The sequence below is a fragment of the Oryctolagus cuniculus genome, chromosome 20 (assembly GCF_051225735.1).
Source record: "Oryctolagus cuniculus isolate XC-2025 breed Fujian yellow rabbit chromosome 20, ASM5122573v1, whole genome shotgun sequence".
In the NCBI taxonomy this organism is placed as follows: domain Eukaryota; kingdom Metazoa; phylum Chordata; class Mammalia; order Lagomorpha; family Leporidae; genus Oryctolagus; species Oryctolagus cuniculus.
This window is the reverse complement of record NC_142886.1, coordinates 39,688,445-39,707,845: the sequence shown is the minus strand read 5'-3', so window position 1 is coordinate 39,707,845 and position 19,401 is coordinate 39,688,445. Positions and strand designations below refer to the sequence as shown.

Genomic DNA, 19,401 nt, shown 5'->3' with positions numbered 1-19,401 from the left:
GAACCGTTTCTCTATGTCGATGACCGCACACATTTCATTTTCTTAAGACTGGCTGTGTATCTCCTTAAGTTGTATCAAAGACAAGAGCAGAGGCTGACGTACTTAGGTTTTACCGTATCAAACTGCTGTATTTCATTGAATTGTTAAAATTTTGTGAAGAGGGCCAGTGCCGTGGCTCACTAGGCTAATCCTCTGCCTGCGGCACCGGCACCCTGGGTTCTAGTCCCAGTTGGGGCGCTGGTTCTGTCCCAGTTGCTCCCCTTCCAGGCCAGCTCTCTGCTGTGGCCCGGGAGTGCAGTGGAGGATGGCCCAAGTGCTCGGGCCCTGCACCCGCATGGGAGACCAGGATAAGTACCTGGCTCCTGGCTTCGGATCGGCACAACATGCCAGCCATAACAGCCATTTGGGGGGTAAACCAACGGAAAGGAAGACCTTTCTCCCTGTCTCTCTCTCTCTCTGTTTCACTATCTAACTCTGCCTGTCCAAAAAAAAAAAAAAAAAAAAAAAAAAAAAAAAAAACAATGAAGAGGAGCCAGCACTGTGGCATCACGAGTAAAGACACCATCTGCAGTGCCAGCATCCCATATGGACGCTGGTTCGAGTCCCAGCTGCTCCACTTCTGATTCAGCTCCCTGCTAATGTACCTGGGAAAGCAGTGGAAGATGGTCCAAGTGCTTGGGTCCCTGCACCCATGTGGGAGACCCAAAGGAAGCTCCTGGCTCCTGGCTTCAGAGCGGCCCAGCCCCAGCCGTTGCAGCCATTTGGAGGGTGAACCAGTGGATTGAAAACCTCTCTCTCTCTCTCTCTCTCTCTCTCTGCCTCTGTCTCTCCCTCTCCCTCTCATTTTCCCTCTCCACACCTTCCTTCCCATGCCCTAACTCTGCCTTGCAAATTAAAAAAGAAAAAAAAAACTTTGTGAAGATATACATTGTTGAACCATCTTCAAATGCTGTGTTCTTTGCTCAGAGAGAATTTATTGGATCCTGGGATTCCTAAGTCTGAAGCTCTCCCGGCACCAGACATTTGGACTAACTCAGCCCCTTGCAGATGCTTCTGAATCTCCTGCTGTTTGCCACAAGCTAAACAGAATAACCAGGTGAATGGTTGCTTTTTTTTTTCTCATATTCATGAAATCATGAGATTTTGAAATGAAAGAAACCTTAAGGAGCTAATTTGCAGAGGAAAGAAGTTGAAACCTGAACCGCTAAGTGACTTTTGCAAAGCTTCATGGTTGATTAGCGTCCCACGTGTGTGGAACCAGCCGACAGTGTCCCTACGTGGGCCTGTCTGCTGAGTGTTCCCAGTGATGGCCATAGGTTCCACATAAGGCATGGCTGACCAACCCGTGTTTGGATTGGCCCACTTTCTATATGTAAACACCGTCATCTGACGACAGGCCCATTAACCAGCTCAAGGCTGATATCATTGGAATAGCATTAAAAATAAAAATGGATTGAGAGTTGAGCCCAGGAGAACGGAGAGCAAAGCCAACAATCCATGAGCCCTCGCCTCACCGGGGACGTGGCAGCTGCTGAATTCAGTCAAGTTCAGACCCTTAAAAAGAGTGGAAAAAAGCAAGCACATACTTTCCAGTGCCTGGGCACCACATAGCTGGGCCAGCTGGGTGCAGCACCGTGGCAAAAAAGATCGCTTCAGTTTCAGAAATATGAGACCCTGACCTTGCAGGCAGGGAGGGGAACATGGCTGCAACTGCACCTGATTTGGTGTGATGTTCTGGGGTTGTCAATGCCCACAGTTTACCAGACAGATCTAAAGAAAGAGCCAGCCCTCCAGGCTCACAAAGCAGCAAGCTGTGTTGAGAAGGGAGAGAGAGAGAAGAGAGAGAGAAGAGAGGGAGAGAGAGGGAGAGAGGGAGAGGGGGGGAGAGAGAGAGGGAGAGAGAGAGAGAGAGGGGGAGAGAGAGAGAGAGAGAGAGAGAGAGAGAGAGAGAGAGAGAGAGAGAGAGAGAGAGAGAGAGAGAGACTTGCGTCTGAGGTCGACAGGCTTTGGTTTCTAGGTAAACGTGTTCCTCCTCCTGCCCAGAGTTAGCCTGTTAAGGGAATAAAGCACAACTCAGGTTTCCACGTTGGAAGCCTGATTAATCTCTCTGCCAGTTACATATGGAAATAAATTAGTAAATGGTCCATCTGGGACTAAACTACTGCAGGGATGATGAATTATTGCCATCGTGTATCTCGGTGTTCTCGAAGGCTGACTTGTTCTCGCCAGCAGATGCTAGAATCTCACTCGATGTTCTCTTGTGGTCAGAGGAATAGAAAAATAAAAAATCTTTTTTTTTCCAAGTAAAAAATTTACCTGGAAATGTTTCTTGGAGAGTGGATTGGTTGATGCCAAGTTTATTCCTCAGAACTGCTGTGTCTGCAAATATTGAAAGGGAGCGTCTCAAGGGCATGAGGAACATTTTACTTTTATACAGTATTTTCAAAGGCTAGTGCCATAAGAGTGGTATTTAGTACTCAAATTTCTCAGGAAAACTCCACGCGTCTCTGCAGTATTGCACTTCATAATTTCCCAGCATCTTCATACTTATTTTTAAGAATTTTTTAGGGTCAGCGTTGTGGCATAGCAGGTTAAGCTGCTGCCTGCAATGCCGGTATCCCATATGAGCAAGTGCTGGTTTAAGTCCTGGCTGCTCCACTTCGCATCCTGCTCCCTGCTGATGCGCCTGGGAAAGCAGCAGGTGAAGGACCAAGTGCTTGGGCCCCTGCACCCACGTGGGAGACCCAGCAGAAGCTCCTGGCTCCTGGCTTCAGCCTGGCCCTGCCCCAGCTGTGGTGGCCATTTGGGGAGTGAACTCATGGATTGAAGACCTCTCTCTTTCTCTCTGTCTCTCCCTCTCTCTGTAACTCTGCCTTACAGATACATAAATAAAGCTTTAAAAAAAAAAAGTGTTCTTAGTTTTCTAAATTTATTTGAGAGGCAGACAGAGAGGGAAAGAGAAAAAAAAATGCTGCTATCCACTGGTTCACTCCCCAGATGCCTACAACAGCAAGGGCTAGACTGAGGTGAAGGTGGAAGCTCAATCCAGGGCTCTCACATGAGTGGCAGGAACCCAGTCTCCTGAGCCATCCCCACTGCCTCCCAGGGTCCACAGTAGCAGAAAACTAGAGTCAGGAGCCAGAGTCAAGAATCAGACCTGCAACTCTGATGTGCAATGTGGCGTCTTAACAGCCAAGCCAACTGCTCACTCCCTCATCTAATTTTTAATTTAAATTTCTTTTAAAATTTATTTTATTTTTAAAGATTTATTTTTATTATTATTATTATTTATTTATTTAGCCAGAGGGAGAGGGAGAGACAGAGAGTGGTTTTCCATTCACTGGTTCATTCCCCAAAAGGCCACAATAGCCAGGGCTGGGCCAGACCAAAGTCAGGAGACAAGAACTCCATTTGAGTCTTCCCACGTGGGGCCAGGGGCCCAAGCACTTGGACTGTTTGCCGCTGCTTTCCCAGGAGCATTAGCAGGGAGCTGGGTCAGGAGTGGAGCAGCTTAACCCGCTAAGCCAGTATGCTGGCTCCCTTAATTCAAATTTCTAAGAAGGTGGTCTCACAGCCGCAGCTCCGGCTCAATAGGCTAATCTTCCGCCTTGCGGCGCCGGCACACCGGATTCTGTCCTGGTTGCCCCTCTTCCAGGCCAGCTCTCTGCTATGGCCTGGGAAGGCAGTGGAGGATGGCCCAAGTCTTTGGGCCCTGCACCTGCATGGGAGACCAGGAGAAGCACCTGCTCCTGGCTTCAGATCAGCGCGATGCGCCGACTGCAGTGCGCCGGCCGGGGCGGCCATTGGAGGGTGAACCAACGACAAAAGGAAGACCTTTCTCTCTGTCTCTCTCTCTCACTGTCCACTCTGCCTATCAAAAATTAAAAAAAGAAAAAAAAAAGAAGGTGGCCTCTTTCAGTGTCTTCTCTTGACAGCCGGAGTCTGAAGTTTAGGGGTGTCCGTGCCTTGCCCATAATGATTCAAATGGTTAAGTGGCCGATCTGGAATGACATTACATCTGCAGGTGTTACAGATACCAAGTCCTGCTTTTTTCAATGGGAGCATTGGTGTAATGTTAAAAATGGTTCCAGCATCTCACAGCTCATCTGCCAGCATCAGGAAATAAAAGCGTTCCACTGATGTCAGTTTTCTAGGGGGCGGAAGCCGTAACTTCTTGATCATCAAAGCTGAATTTTTTTCTCTAATTGGAGATGTTGAGTACTAATTTATTTTTTTTCCTGTGACTAAGACACACCACTCTCGGATTATTTTCTGAAGGTAAAACCAAGATAGCCTTAGGAGCTTTTTAGGTATGGCAGCACTTTGTGCCTTTGCAGCATGGCCCGAGGCTACGGTGACATCCAGATTCTTGTGCCTACTTGAACATTTTCTTTTGTGTTCTTCCTCCTGGGCAAACCTTCGGCTGTTAATCCCTGAAGCCGCTGTGCTTCTCTTTGCAAAAAGAAGTGCAGGAAAAAAAAAAAAGGCTGAAAAGTAAACTGAAGGTAGAAATCTTTCAGTCAGTGAGTTTAATCACACATTGATTTGTAAGCATAAGCCACAGGTGCATGCTGGGTGGTCTTCACCCAGCAAAGAGGAGCCGCAGGTCCTCAGTAGCTCTCACGCTGTCCACCTCCTGCTTCAGCTGTTGCTGTCCCTGTCCATCCAAATCCGGTCCCAGCCTCAAGGCTCATTGTCTATGACATCTTCCCTCACCACCATCCCCACGCGGACCAGAAACAGAGGTCTCCATGGGGTGCGACACAGGTTGAGGTACAGCCTGCGGTGCCGGCCGGCATCCCATACGGGCTCAGGTTTGAGTCCTGGCTGCTCCACTTCTGATTCAGCTTCCTTCTAATGCACCTGGGAAAAGCAGTGCGAGGTGGTGCATGTCCCTGGGTCCCTGCAGCCACGTGGGAGACCGGGAAGAAGCTCCTGGCTCCTGGCTTTGGATCAGCTTAGCTTTGGCTGTTGCAGCCATCTGGGGAGTGAACCAGTGGATGGAAGACCTCTCTCTTTCTCTCTCTCTCTTTCTCTCTCCCCCATCCCTGTGATTCTGACTTTCAAATAAATAAAATCTTAGAAAAGAAAAGAAAGGTCTCCTCAGAAACCATCCCCCCACTAGAAGAAATCACAGCCTGTATTTGAGCTGCCTGAACATTGCTTTATCTCATAACAGATGATCCATTTCTCCAGGGCCCTCCTCGCCTTCCCTCTGGATTCTCCCCCGCTCCCCAATCCCCAGCTTAATGCTTTCTCCTTAGAAAGAGTTTCACCATAAAGTAGGGTCAGAGTTTGTTTTACAACAACGGGATAAATGTCTTTGTACAGATAGATGATGATTTCAGGTGTTTACAACTCACATGGAGAGCTTGTTAAAACATAGGTTTCTGGGCCCAACCCCCAGATAAGTTGTCGGTAGATCTTGGGTCATGACCAAAAATCTGCATTTTCAATAATCTTTCAGGTGGTGTTAATGCTGCTAGTCCAGGGATCACAGTTAGAGAACTGCTAATCTCATGAACATATTTCCTGATGTTCTCACATACAACTCATAGGCTAATACCATTCTTTTCATAGGGAGTTCATTGCTTTATCATCGTTTAGGCCTAGGCTACAAAGATCTTCCATCAGAAATTATCATGCACACTGTCTCGTGTATCAAGTTTCCTATTTTGCAAGAGTGCAGCCCATTTAGTGAGCCAGTACCCAGGAGTAGAGCCAGAGTAATTTCATTTTACAACAATAGAAAACAGCTACTGACTGTACAGCCTGTGTGCTGGGTCCGGTCTGTGGGGTGGACGCTGACCTTGAACGCAAGTTGGTGCTCTGATGTTTTCCTTTAGATAGACAGGTGGTTCAGTAGCAGCTGTAGCAAAGTAAACTGATCTCACAGATGTCTCAATGGCAGTGGTGGCAAAATAAAACAACCCCACCGTGTCTGTGGCATGGATTTTCTAATTTCTGGGTCCTCGTGGGTCCCATGCGGCAGTGCCAACAGCGCTTTATCTGGAAAGACTCAGTCCTTCAAAAACTATCCAAGAAATCAAGAGGTGCTGTTGCAATTGACTTTTGCATTCAAGTGCATGGTTTCCTAGAGTCGGGCCAGAGGTGACATCCGCCGTAGCTGCAGGCCCCGTCTTCCTCTGCTCTAACCCTTTCTTCTGCTCCTCTCCTCCAGCCTCTCGGAGCGCCCTCTAGTGATCATGCCGGCCCCTGTGTCCTTTCTGTGACGGGAGCAATGCGGACCTCGGTTTCCTGGACCCATTGCGACTCAGGTAATCACAAGCGTCACCCCTCGAAGCCACCACATTGTAAACAAACTAGGAAAGCTGTATTTAAATGCAGATGCAAAATTGATTGTTTCTCCATCCGATGGTATCCTCCCTCCCTCCCTCCAGTTTCTCAGTAATCAATGTATGCAACTGGTCTGACGGACAGTGCGGGCAATGCAGTTCAGGCATTAAGATGTTTGAAAACATTTCACTGCATCTTTATTTAAAATTCTGGCATGTGTCGCAGACTCGCAAAGCAACTGGAACACGGCTAGGAATTTTCATGTAGAAGCTAGCTTCGGCCATAGTGCCTCTAAATGATCTTCTCTCCCCGAAGACCACGCTGTACTTGGATTAATCTTTCGAATGCTGTTCCTTTAAGTTGAGCTCCATAAGTATTATTGAGTGCCTGTTCTGTGTGGTCCGGCAGATGGGGATAAAACAGTGGACGACCGGTTCCCACCTTCAGGAAGCTCACGACTTAGCCAGGGTTAATCTCACTTAGGAGGGAGTGGCAGGTGGTGGGGCTGGGTTGTGTACTCAAAGTAAACCTCTGGTTTCAGGGAATTGAGAGACTTTGAGGATTGGGATTGAAATAATTAGGGAAGAATTCACAGGCCGGGACCTCTGCACGTGATTTGCATGGACAGAAGGAGGAGGGGTGTCATGGCGTCTTGATGGGAAGTGGGGAATGAACCTGTGGTGGACCTGGGTGGTGAGGGCCTGGCTCTCTGGAGGGCCCTCATCTGTGCCAACCAGAGCAGACCCCCTTCGGGGCCTGGGTCCCTTAAGGATCCTGCAGAAGAGCCACCTGGGAAAATTGCACCTGACCTGCTACAAGGGGACCTTGGCTGACAGCATGCTTCCAATGACAGTGGTCACTGGTACCCTAGCCCTGGCTTGGCTGCGGCCATCGTGGTCCCTTCCTCTTCTCTGGGCTGGTCCACACCCTACCTCTGCCTGTCTGCCTGCTCTTTTATTCTTCTCTTACACACCTGCCCTACGCCGCTCCAAGCCCTACCTGGCATGCGTGGCTGGACACAGCCCCAGGCTGAATCAAGACTTTGTGTGAGTTCAGTGCCTGGTGATTCACAAGGTTCAATTCTAGGCGTAGAAGCAAAGCTGAAGGGCAGGAAACATAAGCCAAGAACATGAGTTTGCAATTGATGCCCAGAGCATCTCAAGAGAGTTCTGAAAGGCAGAAGTCAGAGCTGGTCTCAAGGCCAAGGTTGAGGCCGGCCACAGTCAGGAATGGGGCACCAAGTGCCCGACGCATTTAGGATGGAACAGGAAATCCCACAGACACCCAGTGCTTGTCCTGAGCTGCTTCTCCTTGAGCTGGATGAAGCACTGGCACCTGTGGCTGTCCTGCATCTTGACGTGCTGCTCCGAGTTGCCAGTGAGGCTCCTGTTCTTCCTGTCGGGCCAAGCGCTGGCTGTGCTGTACCTGTCTGGGCTTGCCCAGTGCTTAGGAGCTGGGTGAGGCACTTGCTGGAATCATGGCCCTGGATCCCTTGCCACCAGGAAGTAAAGAATTAGAATCACAGCACTGGTGTTCTCCTCCTACTCCAGCGATTGCCTAGGAAAGGACGGCCTCCCTCGTTGAGGCTTAGGCTGGGGGTCAGTAGACTACCCTGGGCCCATGGGTCAAGTTTGGCCCATAGCAGACATGCTAAGAAGGCACTTTATGTGTTTAAATGGTTGGGAAAGATTAAACCGTGTTTAAATTTTTGTGCCCCCTAGGAATTATGTGGAACTGAAATTTCTGTCAGTAAAGTTTTATTGGAGTATAGCTGTGTTCATCCATTTTGGAGTTGCCATTCCTAGCTTTTGTGCATGACAGTGATAGGTACAACTGAAACCATAAAGCGTTTATGGTCTGGCCTTCTACAGAAGAAGTTTGCCAACCCCTGGCCCAGGCACTTTCACAAAGATTTGTGGAAATGTGGAATTAACAAGTGTTTATTTTGGCACAAAAATGTTTCAAATCCGTATGTAGGTTTTTTTTATAATATGCGTTTCTCATGAAATTTTTGAAGATCCCTTATATGCATGGCTTTCAAAAAATTTTTCAAATTTTTTGTTTATTTTTATTTAGTTGAAAGCCAGAAAGAGAGAGAGAGAGATCTTCCATCTGTTGGTTCGTTCCCCACAAGACTGCAGCAGCCAAGGCTGGGCTAGGCCTAAGCTAAGAACCAGGAACTCTGGGTGGCAAGGACCCCAGTACTTGAGCCAACACCTACTGGCTCCCAGAATCTGCATTAACAAGCAGCTAGAACTGGAAATGGAGGCAGGACTTGAGCCCAGGCAGTCCATTATGGGAAACAGGTATCCCAAGTGGTGCTTTAACTGCTTTGTCAAATGTCTGCCCCTGAAAAAATTTTGCAGCAAAATAAACTTGAATTAAATTGCATTTTCTTCAAATTTTTGAAATACCTCCATATGACAGGAATGTTTGCAGAATGTGAAGAGTGAACCTTTTGCCTACCAACTAAGAAAATAGGATTGAAGGATGAGTAGAGTTAAAATGGGAAAAGGAAGAAGGGAGGAATTTTCTAGCTTGAAACAGTGAATTGATCACACCTTCGCTGGATTTTTCCATTCATCGGATTCTCTTTCAATTAAATTTAGACACAGCATTTAGGTCTTTTCATTCCAGGAACTCACATACTAGAGTTGTCTTTACAATGAGGCTTCTAGGCTTCCGCGATTAACCGAAGTGTGGAATAAATCAGGGCCAAAGTAAAACAAACCTGGTGTTTTGGAGATTTTTACCTGACATTGGGTTTGCATTATTTTATTTGAAACAAAATAAATATTTTGTTTGAAATCAAGTAAGCATTGAAGACTTCCCATGAGTAAGCTGTAGCATTAAATCTTGGCAATGCTTTTTCCTAATCTGGTAGGATTTTATGATACTGGTGCATGAAAACCATGGTAAGGGTTGGAGATGTGGGTTCTAACCTTACTAATGGGCTGAGTCCGGCAAGCTATGATCTACCGTAAAAAGTACACTGCAAATCTCAGGGGCTTTACTACAATACAAGTCTCTCTCTCAGTCACTGAGAATTGGAGTCAGCCAGTATGTCTTTTCTGCATCCAGTGTACCGGGAACCTGCAGCTCTTCCATGTTAGGATAGTGACATCTCAAAATGTAGCTTCCTGGTTGCTGCAACATGTGAACAAACAGACTGAGAATTCACACTCATTAATTTTTTTTTTTTTTACTTCTTCATTTGAGAGGTAGACAGAGACAGAGAGACAGAGATCTATCCACTGTTCACTCCCCAGGTACCTGCAATAGCAAGGCCTAGGTCAGGTTGCAGTCAGGAGCCTGGAACTCAGTCTTGATCGCCTGTGTGGGTGGTGGGGTCCCACAACTTGAGTCATTACCTGCTGTCCCCCAAGGTGCACATGAGCCGGAAGCTGGAATCAGGAACAGAGCCAGGACTTGAACCCAGGCATTCCTAAGTGCAGTGTGGGCATCCCAAGCAGAATCTCAACCACTGGGCCAAATGCCTGCCCCCTCCCCCACTCTTAAATGCATTAAACCTATAAGCAACTGTGGGGAGCAACTCGGACTAGACTGTTACTGGAATTAAGACTTATTCTATGCATCTGCTCTCCCACAATATGGCGCTGAGAAGGGAGAAACAGCTTCTACACAGCTGCCTCCAGTTCAACCAATAAACTGTAGGACCTGCTCCTAATTGGAGGAGAGCAGCGTACTCGGCGTGTGGGTAGCAGAGTTGGGATTGGCGGAAGAGGACTATAAAGGAGGAGAGAGACAACATGCACCAGGAACATCTAAGGGGAACATCTATCTGAAGGAACACCTGTGCAGCCCCCGAGAGAGCCGGCCGGCGGTGTGCCACTCCCCTGCGGAAGTGGGGAATGTGGCAGGGGGAACCGCCCTTCCACGGAGGTGGAAGGGACGGTAGCCAACCCGGGAAGAACCAGCAGCAAACCCGGGGAGGGCCGAGCAGACAAAAGAACAGCGCAGGGTCCTGTGTCGTTCCTCCATGAAGAGGGGGAGCGACATAATGGTGCCGTGACTTGGATATGAAGCCTAGGCAGGGTTTAGTGTCATTCCTCCGCGAAGACGGGGAGCGACAAGCAACTGAAGCCACTTCCACATCCACAGTCCATTGGCTGGAACTTGTCACGTGACCCTGGCTTGCAGTCACGCCCATGCACATCCTGGCTTGGAGAATACCTGATAGGATCCCTTAAGCTGGACCCCTGGTCATCCATTACTGTTAGCTGCTGTGCCTTGAGCCTTTTCCAAGGTCAAACACTGTCCTAAGCTTTATGTTGCGTGGCTTCCTTAAGTCCCCAAAAACTTGTGAGGTTGGTGGCTGTCGTCTTATTTCTAGATGAGGTAACAGATACAGAAAACTTCGACATGTTACAGTCACACATGAGCGAGCAGCTTGGATTTAAACCCAGGTTTGTCTGAAATTTTGTTTTTAAGATTATTTATTTGAAAGGCAGAGTTAGAGAGAGGGAGAAGCAGAGGCAGAGAGAGAGAGGTCTTCCATCTACTGGTTCACTCCCCAAGTGGCCACAACAGCTAGAGCTGGGCTGATCCAAAGCCAGGAGCCAGGAGCTTATTTCAGGTCTCCCACGTGGGTGCAGGGGCCCAAACACTTGGTCCATCTTCTGCTGCTTTCCCAGGCACATTAGCAGGGAGCTGGATGGGAAGCGGAGCAGCCGGGTCTCTAATTGGTGCCCACATGGGATGGCGGCACTGCAGGAAGTGGCTTTACCCACTACGCCACAGCACCGGCCTCCAGGTCTGTCTGATTCTGCCCCTCAGCACCCCAAGGACTGCCTTGCCCACCCTTTACAAAGATGGTGCTTTGGGCACAGAGCACTTGGCCTCGCTGCCAGTGGCCTGGAAATCTGCTCTTGGTGCAGGCGCATCATTGTAGAAAGTCACTTAGGCCTTGATGACCAAGGAGAAAACAAGGTGAGGAGGGCAGATGGGACTCTCCCAGGGCTGGCTGGGTGAGTCCCCACGCACTCCCTTCCCCTCTCTCCCCTCCCTGCCCTGGCGTTGACAAGGGCGCTGCATTTTACAGAGACTATTTTGAAATCTAGGGTGGAGTCGAGCTCTCGCCAGTGAGGACTTGCCATGTGCTGCACCGGGATCCAAACAGGCACAACGGCTATGGAAAACTCAGTTCCAGGAGTCTATTTACACATTTCTGTATTTAAAAAAATAATAATAAAGCCCAGCCACCACCAAAGACCGGTTTGCTTGCAGGATTCTTTGAAACAAAGAGCTGTCTACTCATGTGGCTATGTTGTAATGTCCTTGGTTCCCAGCCTCCCTAATCAGCGTTCAAAACCAAACTCATGGAATCAAAGGGAGCAGCCACTGAAAAAATGAACCCAACACGGCAGAGGCATCCATTGCATGGCCTGCTTCAAGAAACCCCCCAGAAAATTATACATGTGGTTTCTAAATGTACAAAGAAAGCCCAAAGAATTCCATTATGAAAGAAAAATTAGATGGAAATTTCTAATCCTGTCTCATAAACAATATAGGAATAACTTTAAAATATTCTACTTTAAGCATGCATTTAATTTGTGCTCTGGGAACCAAATAATGTTGCCAAGATAAAACATTCTAATAATGATTTATGTAAATTTATTTGTACAAAGTAATGGTGTAGTTGCCTATGGCAAATTGCTTGGAATATGAAATGACATTTATGAGGTCTTTTTTTCCCTCTGAATGAATACAATGGAGAAAATGAGAGACTCCAGGAAAGAAAAGAGAAATCCATGTTAAAAATGGAGTGTGATGCCTGAAGAGGCAGACAGCTGGACAGGTTGTGGGGCGCACACAGCCAACAGACTCAATTCAGTGTTACTTCCCATGGTGTTCTCTTTATGTAAGTCATTTTTAACGACAAGAGAGTCTTAGAAGATTCTAGAACCTTATATGCCAGTGATCCTAACCTGCTCAGACACCATAGCTCTTTCAGGATAGCCAATGACAAATCCCTTGTTTTTACCACATCCTGGTAGATTACCTCCAAATAGGATGCAAGAAAGTCAAGTGTAATTAAAATTGGGCCAGTAATCTAGGTTCCTAGGTACTTAATGCCAAGTAAAGTTATGCTCCAGTCATAAATGGGGCTTGAAAGTTAAAAAACCAGAAACAATGTCCCAGGGTGTGACCTTGTGGCACAGCAAAGGTGGGTCACTGCTTGCCACGCTGGCATCCTCTAGTGCTGGTTCAAGTCCTGGCTGCTCCACTTCCATTCCAGCTTCATGGCAATGCTCCTGAGAAGGCAGCAGATGGTGATGCAAGTGCTTGGGCCCCTGTCTCTCATGTGGAGGACCTGGATGGAGTTTCTAGCTTTGGCCTGGCCTAGCCTTGGGTATTGTGGCCATCTGGGGAGTGAACCAGTGGTCGGAAGAAATCTCTCTCCCTCTTTCCACTCTCCCCACTTTACCAACACTCTACCTTTCAGATAAATACATCTTTTTGGAAAAACTGTCTTGGGGCCGGTGCTGTGGTGTAGCGAGTTAAGCTGCCGCCTGAGATGCTGACATCCCACGTGGGTGCCGGTTTGAGTCCTGGCTGCTCCACTTCTGATCCAGCTCCCTGCTAATGTGCCTGGGAAAGCAGTGGAAGATGGCCCAAGTGCTTGGGTTCCTACATCCATGTGGAAGGCCTGGATGAAGTTCCCGTCTCCTGACTTCCATCTGGCCCAGCCCTGGCCATTGCAGCCATTTAGGGAATGAGCCAGCAGATGGGAGATGTGTGCTTGCTCTCTCTCGTTCTCTCTCTCTCTCCCTCTCTCTCCTCTGCTTCTCCTTCTCTGTAACTCTGCCTTTCAAATAAATAAAGAAATCTTTAAAAAGGAAAAAAAATTTGCAAGGAATGAATCATAAACCTACAGCGAGTTCTCCTACTGGCTGCCCGGTTAACACCTTTGATAATGGCTCTGGGTGTTTCCCGGAAATCTTTGGGTAAATGGAAATCCCCACTTATGTAACAGAGTTTCTGGGTCTAAGCCTTGGCCTTGTAAATTGCCAGCATCGTTGATAATTATGTAAGCTGTACCATTTTGGAAATATATGATGTTAACATCTTGGAGGCATTTAATGTTTTTCACTGAGTATCTTTACTGTCTCGCTTGGTCGTCACAATTATTTCTAGGAGGGAGCTAAGAATTTGTATTTTATATATAGGGAAACCGAGGGCCACAGAGATCACTGAGTAGCCTCCACACCAAGGGTTACCCTGGCATCATTATCACCTCAATGAGGGTACTTCAAAAAGTTCATGGAAAATGGAATTAGGGGTAAGTTTATTTTGATGCAAAAGTTTAAAAAAAATCTCTGCTTAGTGTTTTCATAGCATATCTTACTCATGAACTTTTTAAAAAGAGAGAGCGAGCTCTTATCTACTGGTTCACACCCCGGTTGCCCACAACAGGCAGGAGCTGGGAACTCAATCCAGGTCTCCCAGGAGGGTGGCAGGGACCCAAGCACTTGAACCAGCGCTGCTTCCTCCCAGGGTCTGCCTTGGCAGGAATTTGGAGCCAGGAATCAGCCTCACGCGCTCAGTTGGGGGATGCAGGTCTCTTAACTGCGGCACCACTCACCTGGCCCCCTGCTTATGAGCTTTCCTGAGACCGCTCTGTGCATGGATTTCAAACTATATTTGCACCAAAGTAAACTTTTTAAATTCTGCTTTTCCATGAACTTTTTCAAGTCCCCTTGTCACAGATGAGAGGGATCTGTGATTCTGAAGAGTTTGCTTTATTTAAGACAAGTTCAGAGTTCAGGCGCAGTGAAAAGCCATTTGGGAATGGCACTCACTATCCTGAGAGAGGAGGGAGTTTGTCTAACGGAGCGAATGGCTTTGCAGTAGGGTCCTTGGCCACAGCACGGCCAAGCCCTGAGAGCCCCTGAGAGAGAAGACAGGAAGGCAGAACCAGACTTGAAAACTGGACTAAGGCAGCGCAGGACTCAAGGAAAGAGGGTGGCCTGGTTTTCAGCAGCGCAGGTTAAAGTGTGTGTTCCCTAAGAGCTGTTGCTCTGGGCAGGCTGGTTTTAGGGAAGGAACTCAGGGTCTCCTAGGCCAGGCAGTGATGCCAAGGGAGACCATCAATCATAAGTTGAGGCCCCGCCTTCCCCTCCCTCATGGAATGACTCCGAGTGGGATTTTGGAATCATGGGTCCCTAAAAAATGATGGAAGATGTTTGAGCTTCCATTTCAACCTCTGTATAATGGAAATAATGACATTTACTTTCTAGGGATGGTATGAGAATTAAACAAAATAATCTTTTTTCTTTTAAGATTTATTTATTTGAGAGACAGAGTTACAGATAGAGAGGGACAGCAGAGAGAGAGGTCTTCCATCTGCTGGTTCACTCCCCAGATGGCCACAATGGCTGAAGCTGCACGAATCTGAAGCCAGGAGTCAGGAGCTTCTTCTGGGTCTCCCATATGGGTACAGGAGCCCGAGCACTTGGGTCATCTTCCACTGCGTTCTCAAGCCATCAGTAGGCACCTGGATTGGAGGTGGAGCAGCCAGGACTTGAACTGGCTCCATATAGGATACCAACGCCGCAGGCGTTGGCTGAACCTACTATGCCACAGCACTGGTCCATAAAATAATTCTCATAAAATACTAGTAATGTGCTTGGCAGATAAGAAATGCTCATTCAATGATAGCTCTGAAAATTATTATAGATATTCCTACCTGAGAATGTGTAGTCCTAACGTATTTGAGAGTAAAATACATCTTTTATTTAAATGATGATTAATTTAGAAGTTGTGAAACAAAAGATCACAACATGAATATGAGCATTCACTCACTGTTCATAAAACAAACAGCTCTTGGTGTGGGAGACCCTCGTAAGCTGTCTGCAAGGGACAAAGACGTCAGATACCGAGTTTCACAGGACAAGGGAGCTTGGTGACTTAAGTCTGTCTCAGGGTTTTTTTCATCCCATTGCTTTCTTCAATATTATCACAATCGCCCTACAAAATACACTGGATGTCTGTTTACACACGGCAAACACGCATTGTACAGGGCCTCCCGCACGCGTGGTCTTTGTCTTCCAAGAATTCAGGAATTGAGCCGGTGTCAGCCTGCACTTGTGGGTGCAAGCCCGACTTCTGGCCCGGCTCTGGCCCAGGAGAATGGGTGGACGGTTCGGGTCTGGGGCTCTGGCTGCTGCTCCCGCCTGCAGAAGTCACATCGTTTGCAGGTGGCTTGGCTGTGCTAGTCAGGCCTCCAGGCTGAAAGCTGCCACTCCCCCTTTGGTAGATTTCGCCTCCACTAGAAACTGCTTTGTGATCAAGGCTTGAGCTGATGAATCCTGTGTGGAACGTGTTGATATATTTTTTAGAAGGTTCCATAACACCTCAGGAAAGATGTTTCGCAGAAATTCTCTGCGGGAAGAGGAGGGAATGTACACCATCGTCACGTGAAAGGGGGAATAAGTCCGAATTCTCGGGTTGGGAATCCAGGCGTGGCTCCTGACCCCGGGGAACCTCTTGGTAGAGGCAGAGGGAGTTCCCCAGTGCCTGCTGGAGCCCACGATCCAGCAGGAGACAGACACGAAAGAAACATGCACACAGAAGCGCTCAAAGATGAACTTCTCCCTAGTCGAAGGCAAAAGGGAGAAAATAAGCTCAAGATAAGGAGTTCACTGTCTTGGCAAAATGAAAAGTGGGCAGCCCTGAAATTATTTTTGGAATGTTGCTGTTGTGTGAAATCAGGATCTGGGACCCCTGGGGCGGGGAGGGTCTCCTGCCCCCTTCCCCTTGATGCTACTCACACCGCTTTCTCTCCTCCTCGCTGTCTCCTACTACTGTTTACTGGAGGCTAAAGCCTCTGGTTTATCCTACTTATTAAAAAGAAGATTAGCCAGCATTAGAGACATACCAGCAATTAAGACTTCCTTCCTGATGGAAGGAGGGGGGACAGGCATTTGAAAAAAAGAGTGGACAGCTGTCCTAGCGCTCTGGGTTCAGAACACACAGCCACACATCTACCTCCTGCTGGGAATCTGCTGGATCAGCCCTGCAAAGGCAGAGGGTGAGCTGTGATGCCTCACGGCCACAGCACTGCAGTGTTGTACTGACGGGCCTGCATCCCATACTGACCTCTTACCCTGTAGTGTGTATATTTAAGCGTCCACACTGACGGTGCTCTCATTCTGGTGTGTGCATGTGAACTCCCAAAATGTTTATTTGAGCATGAACCTGGGATTGAGTCGTTTGGGCCAAACTGATCACTGTGATGGAAGCTCCTTGCTCCGGGCATGGCGGAATGACCATAGTACAAGGGAGAGCCTTGGCGTGGGATAGAGTAGAGCCAGGGTCAAGAGAGCAGTTGAAAGTCAGGGCAGGGACTTCATCCTGGGAATCTGGAAAGGGAGAGCTGTGTGCAAGTCAACGCCTATTGCAAGAGAATGGCATTCAAGTGGTCCTAGTTAATGTGACACCTTTGTCATGCAGGAGGGGGCAGGCTGTAGGAAAGGGTTTAATGCCTTAAAGAAACCCAGATGCATGGCCTCCAGACAGATGGACTTGGGGCAAACACTCAGAGCCTAAAACGATGTGTGCGTGCGTGTGCTTGTGAGAAGAACACCTGTGATAGCAAGGAGTCTAAGTCTGTTCTTCAACATTGCATTATTCCTGCTGGAAGTAGAGGATCCTTAATTACCTGCTTTGGGCACTTCTCCCCCTGAATATCGGAGGATCTCACTACCTTACCATGAGACATAGCTTACCAGGTGAACAAAAAGAGGCAGGAAATTGGTCCCAGCAGCTGCTGGAAGGTTCGAATTACTCACCACTTAGTGTGTGATAGATTTTTCCTGTGATTAGTGTGATCTGATGAATGGACACATTCTCTCCTGGATCAGTTTTGGATAAATCAGATAATACCAAGTTCTGCCTGAGGATTGTGTGGTTCTAGAATAAATAAGGAAACGGCTTGCTGACTGCTCTTTTACAGAGTGATGGGTGGCAGGGTCATAGGTGGTTATATGCTGGGTAGCTACTTTTAAATAGCAATGGCTTGGCTGGTGCTGCGGCTCACTAGGCTAATCCTCTGCCTTGCGGCGCCGGCACACCAGGTTCTAGTCCATGTCGGGGCACCGGACTCTGTCCTCGTTGCTCCTCTTCCAGGCCAGCTCTCTGCTGTGGCCCGGGAGTGCGGTGGAGGATGGCCCAAGTGCTTGGGCCCTGCACCTGCATGGGAGACCAGGAGAAGCACCTGCCTCCTGGCTTTGGATCAGCGAGGTGCGCCGGCCGCAGCGCGCAGGCCAGAGCGGCCATTGCGGGGTGAACCAACGGAAAAGGAAGACCTTTCTCTCTCTCTCTCTCACTGTCCACTCTGCCTGTCAAAAAAAAAAAAAAAATAGCAATGGCTTGTCCTTATTAATTTGATAATGGGCTGTGGTTATAACTGTATTCCTCACATGAATGTAACTGAAGCATTGTACTTAGTTATGATAATCTTTTGGTATATGTATATTAATGTAACTCACATGTGTATGTATAATGTGTGTCTTTGTACATCTACATGTGTGAATAAATAATTATGTCATTTGATTCTGGGGCACATTATAGGATTCTTTTTTTTTTTTTTAAGATTTATTTATTTATTTGTTTGAAAGTCAGAGTTACACAGAGAGAGGAGAGGCAGAGAGAGAGAGACAGAGGTCTTCCATCCAATTGTTCACTCCCCAGTTGGCCACAATGGCCAGAGCTGGGCCAATCCGAAGCCAGAAGCCAGGAGCCAGGAGCTTCTTCCGGGTCTCCCATGTGGGTGTAGGGGCCCAAGGACTTGGGCCATCTTTTACTGCTTTCCCAGGCCAGAGCAGAGAGCTTGATCGGATGTAGAGCAGCCAGGTCTCGAACCGGCGCCCATATTGGATGCCGGTGCTTCAGGCCAGGGAGTTAACCCACTGTGCCAGAGCTCCAGCCCCTCATTGTTTTCTTAGGATGTAGAAATACCTAAATTACCACACTATTTTGCCTCCACTTAGATAATTCAGTCTCCACTTCTTTCTGAGCTCTTCTACCTGATATACAAAAGTAGCCTCTGTATATCTGTGTGCTTAACTGAACAAAAATGTCAACAAGCTGTTGTTTATTTTATTAAATAGCTTGAGCAGAGATGTTTGGTCTGATTGCGGGAAATTGTTAGCTTATCACCGAACTGCCCTGATGATTCTTACTATTCAATTTGCGTTACTTATTATAATAATCATTACTGCATAAAAGAGGATGACGCTTTTATTTGTACAATTCTTTCATTAATAATTTAATTGACTATTATATCCAAGTGGTTCTGCCACACAGACACCAAGATCCTTAGAGATTGGCCCTGGGCACCTTAGCAAATCAAAATGTAGGTGTACATTGTAAGGCTCGGGGAAGGATGGTTTGGTAGCCAGGTTCTTGGCCTTTGACATCCAATTGGTTGATTATACCTGTCCCCTTGATTTTTTCCCAAACATGTTATTGATTCACTAGTAGTGACTCTGGCCTGGTTATTTCAACAATGTAAGAAACTAGATGATGATATAGTTATTTTGGTCACTAAAATGGCTAGATTGATATTGATTTATAAATAAAAAAGTAATAATGGTTACAACAATAAATCTGACCCAAAATGATTGAATCCATGGGTTCATGTAAACAGCATGTGTGTCTGTGGAGCCCATTTTATAGAAATGATGATTTTTTTTGTCAGTCACAGTTTAATCGACTCTCCTAGACTGCACAGCAACAGTGTAAGATATATCTTTTTTTATGTATTTTGCCATAGAAAAACTTAGTGTGTGGATTTTTTTTAACTGTAGGAGACTATGATAAGTTTTATCCCAAATTCTTGTTTTATATATTAAATGAAATGAATTAAAAATACCTTTAGAGAGGGCTGGCACTGTGGTGTAGTGGGTAAAACCACTGCCTGCCTGCAGTGCATCCCATATGGGACCGGTTCTAGTCCCGGCTGCTCCACTTCTGATCCAGCTCTCTGCTATGGCCTGAGAATTCAGTGGAGGATGGCCCAAGTGCTTGGGCCTCTGCACCCACTTGGGAGACCTGGAGGAAGCTCCTGGCTGTGGATCG

General features: G+C 47.4%; 1 protein-coding gene across 24 annotated transcripts in view; it reads left to right on the top strand.

Moving 5' to 3' along the window:
* The window catches only part of FOXN3 (forkhead box N3), a 457,141-nt gene that overhangs the window by 133,519 nt on the left and 304,221 nt on the right, over positions 1 to 19,401 (top strand). For 13 of the 24 annotated variants that reach the window (XM_089322625.1, XM_089322622.1, XM_070065521.2 and 10 more), the window contains exon 2: positions 6,182 to 6,278. The gene's annotated coding sequence lies outside the window, so the exon portion shown is untranslated. Of the gene's footprint in view, positions 1 to 966; positions 1,097 to 6,181; positions 6,279 to 19,401 lie in introns of all 24 variants that reach the window. The other 11 variants (XM_089322621.1, XM_070065509.2, XM_070065508.2 and 8 more) reach the window with 1 other exon arrangement.